The sequence below is a fragment of the Vulpes vulpes genome, chromosome 2 (assembly GCF_048418805.1).
Source record: "Vulpes vulpes isolate BD-2025 chromosome 2, VulVul3, whole genome shotgun sequence".
In the NCBI taxonomy this organism is placed as follows: Eukaryota; Metazoa; Chordata; class Mammalia; order Carnivora; family Canidae; genus Vulpes; species Vulpes vulpes.
In genome coordinates this window covers 126349860-126357947 of record NC_132781.1, presented here as the reverse complement: position 1 = coordinate 126357947, position 8088 = coordinate 126349860, and the positions used below count along the sequence as shown (strand labels likewise).

The window sequence follows — 8088 nt, the reverse complement described above, 5'->3', positions numbered from 1 at the left end:
TTAAGTCCATTTTCTCATTTAAAACATACAAATAGTATTGCCATCTACAAATTAGTTTTGTCATGAAGTTAAAATTAAGTAAGACTGGAAGTACTTCATGAGCTATAAGGTGCTAAGCAAAAGCTCATTGTTGTTCTTGATCCATACTGGCCTCAATGTGTATCTTGATCATATTCACTCATAAGGCTAACTCATTACATCTGAAAATCTTTTAAAAAGGGGAGTGAGGGATGCCTGGGTTGCTCAACAGTTGAGCGTCTGCCTTTGGGTCAGGGAGTGATCCAGGAGTTCCAGGATCAAGTCCCACATCGGGCTCCCTGCAGGGGGTCTGCTTCTCCCTCTGCCTATGTCTCTGCCTCTCTCTCTGAATAAATAAATAAAATCTTTTAAAAAATGAAAATAAAAAAATAAAGAAGGGGAGTGAGAAATAAGGAAGGAAGAGCTAACACTTTTTTTTGCCCTTAAATTTATTAATATATGCAATTCTAACTAAAGTTAGCTCTTAAAAAATACAATTTGTTGTCATCTGGGTGTGGTTGTATTGTAAGATGCCACTGCTCTGAGGGTGGCTAGCAGTGGCACCAGGCCAAATCCATTGTGGGTGTGGAGACATCTAGAATAATAAAGTATCACTCCACCCAGCTGTCTGTCACCTAATTAACTGGTGTGCTCTGAAAACAACTCTTGGGAGTCACAGTAATCTCTCATCTTAAAGTTGTGATGCAATGGAAAATGGCAGCCTACTTATGGCGGAAATGCAGAATATACTCCAACGTTTGTTTTCTGGTAAGTGAGGCAAATGGGAGACAACTGGGCTTTGTAATTCCTGTGGAAGTTCACCCTTGATTCCTTGCCCACATGGATTACATTTCTGAGCTCAGCAGTAAGTGCTTACATAACTAAAACTGCTTAGCCCTAGGCCTCCTCTCTAGAAAGAAAAAAAAAAAGAATATTGCAAGGCAAAAGAGATACCTTTGCCAGACCACAATTTTCCTTCCATTTATCATAGAATTAAACAGTGAGGGTAGATATAGCAATGAGCTCTGTTAGAAAAGAAAAAAAAAAAAAAAAAAAAAAGAAGGAAAGAAAGAGGGGAAACCTGTCAGGTTAGTCCCTGACAAGAAAACACACTCAGCCCTCTTGAGTGAGTGTACAGTCTGAGAGAATTCAGTATCCAAAGAACTGATGGGTCTTGGCATATTCTAGTATATTCAGATATCTTCATTTTATCAGTGTAAGGCCGATGAAGGGAAGCCATAGATTCAAGGACAGACATCTAGTGAGTGGCAAAGCCAGAACTCATTCTACATCTCCTGACTTCCAGCCCCATGTGCTTTCTTTCACATCACATTTTCAATCACCTGCTCATGCTTGATTTTGGAATTGACTCTTCCTTCATCACCCTGTATTTTGAGAATAAACCAAGACTCATCTCATATACAGAATTCTGTGTAATGGGTTTGAACTCTAGGTTATATTTTTATTAGCTTTACTCTATCTTAACTGGAGGCAATTTTGTCTCCCTAACCTCCCCCAACCCCCCCGCCCCACCGCCCTTGCAACCTGGGGACATTTTGCAATGTCTGGAGATGTTTTTACTTGTTACAATTAGGGGTTTCTATGGCACTAGTGGATAGTGGCCAGGGATGTTGTTAAACATACTGCAATGCACAGGACAGCACCTCCCATGCCCAAGAAAGAACAACCCAATCCAAAATGCCAGTAGAGATGTTCAGAAACCCTGCTCTATGCTTCTTAACCAGAATTAATCTCAAAGTTTCATTAATTGTCCTGGCGATTAGACAGTTGCTTCTGGAACAAGAGATTATGCTGTGACACACAGACGGTAAAAGGATACCAACAGAAAAGCCAAATAATGTTTATTTTTTTAATGATTTACTAGCTTAACCAGTTTTTTGTTGTTGTTGTTGTTTGTTTGTTTGTTTGTTTGTTTTTACCTCTGATCCTAAAATTCGTATCTTCACTTGGGTGTAGAATGCATGCACAAATCCTGAATCCATCAGTAACCTGTCTTGGCCAGAGATACACTTTCAACAGAAGATATAGAATACTGGATATTTTACTTTGGCCTTCTTTCTATCCCTTTCCTCCATGTTTTCCAATAATTATTTTGTCATTAGCATCTTTGCAGCCAAACTCCTCTGAGATCTACCTTCCAAGGATCTTCTCTGGCTTCTTACTTTTGCTGAAATTTCACCTAATTATTCAAAGTTGGTCACATTCTAAAAGTTTGTTCATTTTCTGATTCTCTTCACTGTTACAACCATGGCCTATCTCAAATTGGTACCCCAAAAGCCACTTCCCTAACTTCCTCTCTCCTTTCTCCTTTAGAACTTTCCTAGAAGTCTTCTGTGCTTTCTCTGGTGTTTACATTGTTTCTGTTTTGGCTATAACGAATTTAGTGCTTAAACAATAAAATTTGTTCAAATAAGATCATGAATGTGAGCATAACATACATAACAAATAAAAGAGTTTTGTTTTCAAGGAGTAAGGGAGGGAACTGTGTGTCTCACACCCAGTTTCCACTTCATTACAGAGAGGATAACTTTCTAATTTTTTAAGTTTTTATTTAAATTACAGTATAGCTAAGATACAGTGTAATATTAGTTTCAAGAGTACAACATAGCACTTCCATACATCACCCAGTGCTCATCACAGTAAGGGCACAGAGAGGATAACTTTCTAAGTCATCAGTGTATATATCCAGTATCTAGTAGAGGGAGTACATGTAAAGAAGTTATATACATATTTATTGATCAAAATGAAAGAGAGAAAAGATATAAACAGTTTGAAAATCACAGTGATGCCAAGTGTAGACTTTTCTCCCTGCTACATTTTCCCCACATCTCAGTTGTTCTTAGTATGTTGAATCTTGTATTAGTTGAATATTCCTCATATTATGAACAGTTGTATCTTTTCCTACTGATCATGTTACTCAGACTTGCTACCCTCTTTCTTCATTTCTAAAGTTCACTTCTCATTTTCCATTATCTCTATCAAGACAATTCATTCATTTGCTCACTTTAGTAACACATAAACTAAAATTATTCATTCGTTGATGAATATTAATTCATTCATTGATGAATGATTCACCGAATCATTACTTATCATCAACTTCAAAGTCTGTGGAAGTTACTAAAGATGAATCAGCTATAAACTTTTCCTTCAAGGGTCTTCTAATCTAATAGGGTAGATAAGGCTAATCCCCAGTATAGCTCTACGTGGAAATAAACAGGGATAACTGACAAAAGATAAAGTGCCATGAGAGTTTGGACTAGGAAAATTTACTATCAGCTGAAACATCTTGAGTCTCATTCTGCTGTATTTCTCATGGCTTTTTCTACCAGATATTTTTAAATAGCAAATATTTTAACAGGAACTCTGTGTGCTGGGTAAAAATTCTATTAAAATAAACATCTTGATTAACTATTTTGCTCCTTTTATTTTTTATTTTTAAAAGATTTTATTTATTTTTTGAGAGAGAGAAAGCACAAGCAGGAGAAGGGGCAGAGGGAGAGGGAGGAGCAGACTCCCCACTGAGTGTCCCAACTATTCTGCTTTAAATATTTGCTGAGTATACATAAATAGTGACATGCAAATTGAACAGTAATCTTATATATCTTTATAAGTTAGAAAATGTAATCAGTATAAATGGTTATCACTTATATATAATCAGTAAAAAAATATAAAAACTTGACCAAAGACAAGGCATCTGGGTGGCTCAGTTGGTTAAATGGCCACCTTGGGCTTCTTGTCAGGATCCCAAGACTCTGGGATCCAGCACTAAGTAGTTGTTATCTTAATCCTGGGGCTCCCTGCTGAGCAAAGAGCCTGCTTCTCCCTCTCCCTTTGTCCCTTCCCCCTCCCTCACTACCCCCCCACCAATCAACCCTAATCCTTCTCCCTCTCCTCTCCACCATAAAATGAAAATTATTAGTTATTTCAAAAGAACACTGCATGTTTGTGGTTTTTAAATATACCTGTATAGTTATGTATCTCTATTGACTGGTACCTGTCACTATCCAAACATTCAGCAGTGATAACATCTACTATGACGAATGCAGTAACAGATTTGTACTGCTAAGAAAAAGTTGCCACATGCTAGTTTTCTTTAACAATGCTGATTATCACAATGATAATACCTAGTATAGGAGAAACATTGGAAGTGGAAATCTAGAGACATGAACCACAACCTTGGCTACTAATTACAAGTCATCTGGCCTTAGGCAAGTTGCATTGTCCTCTTAGAAAAGAGATTACTCATTTATGCCATATTGAGTATAGACCAAAAACTCCTAATTTCAAATAATGACAATAATAGTAATTTTGTCTTGCATGATGCCAGAAATGTCTACAAAAAATTGCCCCATCCAATTTCTTTGAGGAAAAAGAAGTTCTAGGCTATTCTTTCAGAACAGGGAGGCATGGCTACTATCAGGGTGGACATGTGGTCCAAGGGTAGCCAATCCATAGGCTGGGTATTCTCTGAACAAGGACTTCGGCATAATAGGGGCACTGGGTATTATTTTAGCTAACTAATCGCCCTGCTGGAATTTGAGTAGTGTAATATGGAGAGAATCAACATACTGCTAAACGGAAAAAGAAATAAGATACAGAAAAGTAGCTGAGGCCAGGACAGTGGTGTCAGAAGAACTAGTGAAAGGGATGGCAAGAAAATCCATTGCTCCCAGAGATGAAGGCAGGTGTTTTAAGCATTGCAAATATACTGACACATTTCTCTACAAAGTATGGAATTCAGAATTGTAAAATTACCTAACTACCAAAGCATGTGCAGAGCAATCCCTTTATGACTATGCACTGACTATAATGAAATATCAAAACCTTAAAAAAATTCTGGCACCTTGTCTTTGAAGGTCCCTGAAGCACATTCTCCGGCTTTCCTATTGGATCATTTATTTGAACTGCTCTTGGTTGTGAACCAAAGCTTTTCCAGGGTCCCTCAAGGGTCCTTCTTTCTTTGATTGTGATAGAAACTATATAATATGAGGTTTAGCATCTTAAAACATCTTTAAGACTACAGTATTGTTAACTATAAGCACAATGTTGTATGGCAGATCTCTAGGACTTTTCCATCTTGCAGGACTAAAACTCTGTATCCACTGAACAACTCCCTGTCACCCCACCCCACCCCCTGGCACCCATCATTCTACTTTCTGTTTCTGTGAATTTCATCTTAGACTCCATCTTCATCTTAGACTCCTCATATAAGTGGAAACATGCAGTATTTATCCTTCTGTGACTGTCCTGTTTCACTTAGCACAATGTCTTCAAGTTTCATTTATGTTATAGAATGTGACAGGATTTCCTTCTTGGGATGAACCAATATTCCACTGTATGTATATGCCACATTTTTCCCTCAAAATGCCTCAAAAACTTATGAGGGATTATTATCTCCATTTTAAAATTTGAAACTGAGGTTCAGATTCTTATCTCAAATTACAAAATTAGACAGTGGCATAGACTGCCTTCAAACCTAGAAATGTGTGACCACAGAGCCCAGGCTATTGTGCTGTCTTCCAAATGTAAAATTGCAACAGGTTGTTATCCCATACCTCTACTGAAAATATTAAAGTGATGTTTTTCAAAATACTTCCATATCTTTAGCCAGTACCTTCATATTTTTGTTCCAATGTGGGAGATAAATGAGAAAGGTATTATCATTTCCATTTTGCCGATACAGAAACCTAGGATCCCACCCAATTTGGAGACCATATAAAGCAAACCATTGCAGAGGAAAGGACACATGCTTGTCTCTTCCACTTACCAGGTATATGAACTTCTGCACTTTACTAATAAGGAGTTCATATGTCAATAATGATATTGATCTCATAGAATAGTGCAAGGATTAAAATTAAATGAAAGCTAGCTCTATAACTGACAAATAAAAGATGTTCAATAGATGATCATTCTCTTCTTTTTTTCATTTCCAGATCCCACTCACCCTTTTTAAGAATTAAATCACACTCTGTTTAATATCCATCAAATTCTCCAAGGTCAAAGTATAATGTGAAATGCATGAAGTATGATTCATCATATAGTATTTCCTTAGATTTAGAGTGTCATTTTATCCAGGACTACTCATGTCTATTTCTGCTCACTTGCTAATTTATTTCCACCCCACCTTCTTCTACAAAGCATTTAAGGCAGAGAACTCAACTCAGATCAAAGTGCCAGGATATAATCAGTGACATAAACATGAGGAATCATTCTTTCAGTGGTTTCCTAACTTAAAAACCTGGGAAACGAACTAGGGGTGGTGGAAGGGGAGGAGGGCGGGGGGTGGAGGTGAATGGGTGACGGGCACTGGGGGGGGCACTTGACGGGATGAGCACTGGGTGTTATTCTGTATGTTGGTAAATTGAACACCAATAAAAAATAAATCTATTTTTAAAAAAACTCCTTGTAGAAAAGGAAAGAAGGACTAATCTGAAAGCCAGATACATTTAGAATTGAGGACAATTTCATCATCCAAAAAGCTAGATTTCATGAAAATTGCCTTCTCTGAGTCTCAGTTTCCACTTCTGTGAATTGAGCAGGATTAGTTGATTTTTCATTTTTCTCCCAACTTCTATGATGCGATGTTATTATGGGAGCAGAACATCCATTAGGGAATCTAGCCGCTACCTTAAAACCAAAGTGGAGAGGAGTTCCAGCTGTTGCAAGACTTCCTGTCCACCTGGGAACACTCCTTCCCTGGCCTCCTCTAGCATATTGACTTGATCGCCCATTTGACGCATTATTTTAATGATTAAATTATGAGTTGTTTTTTGTTTTTATAGGTGTGTAGTTAACAGAGAAAACACATAGTTAATAGAGCCTTATACATGTTCATAACTACAATATCCAATAGAGTGAAGACAGTGAATACTTACTTGCTGATAAGAGAAATTTCTTTTTGTATTCTTTCAGATTTAAAACTTTAAATAATTTAAGTCTGTTTACAATTGCACATTCCCTGGTTCACACAAAATAGTTTCTGTCATTAATGTTGTCTCCAGACACTGTAAAACCTTTTCACCTTAACTATTATGTTTGACACCTCCAATAGTCTCAAATCTTGCACAGTGATCTACATCCTACTACTGATCTACATTCCTATAACATTTATAAGCAGGGAAGAATTGCAAGTGAAAAAATATGGGCTTAAAATTAAATCAGGTTCTTGATCCAGAATTCACTATTACCAGCCATTAAAGCAACAAAAAAAAAAAATTAAAATTTCTGACTCTTGGCTGAGATTAAACTATTCTATAGTTATCATGAGGGTTGATTAGATAGTATCTGAAAATTTCTAGGCTATAATAGGTACTCAATAAATGGTAACTATTATTCATTCCACAAAATATTTAGGTATGTAGATTAGGAAAAAATCTTTTCACAGATATGACTTTCTATGTAGAAAATACAAATAAACAGACAAAAAAAACCCCTCTTAGAACCAATAAGTGATTATGGCAGAGGTGCAGGATACAAGATTAGTACGCAAAAACCAAACACTTTTCTATATTCCAGCAATGAATAAATGGAATTTTAAATTAAAAACTCAACACTATTTATATTAGCACCCAGAGAAATGAAATACTTAGGTCTGAATATAACAAAATATGTACAAGACCTATATGAGGAAAACTACAAAACTATGGTGAATGAAATTAAAAAATTAAATAAAAAGATATCTTATGTTCATGAATAGGAAGACTCAATATTATCAAGATGTCAGTTCTTCCCATCTGGTCTACAGATTCAATGCAATCCAAATCAAAATTCCAGTAAATTATTTGTGGATATTAACAAAGTGATTCAAAAGTTTATATGAAGAAGCAGAAGACCCAGAATAGCAAATACACTGTTGAAGAAGTAAAACAAAGTGAAAAAAAAAAAAAAACAAGTTGAAGGAGTGATGCTACCTGACATCAAAACCTACTATCAAGCTACGGTAGTCAAAACAATGTGGTACAGCAATCAAAACAAAAGAACAAATAATCAACAAAAAGAACAAATTGATCAATGGAACAAATGGGTAGCCTAGAAATGTGGTACAGTAAT

General features: G+C 36.4%; 1 pseudogene; it reads left to right on the top strand.

Moving 5' to 3' along the window:
* Window positions 1–725: 725 nt before the first annotated feature.
* Window positions 726–8088, top strand: part of LOC112907660 (chromobox protein homolog 3 pseudogene) — a 41933-nt pseudogene continuing 34570 nt past the window's right edge.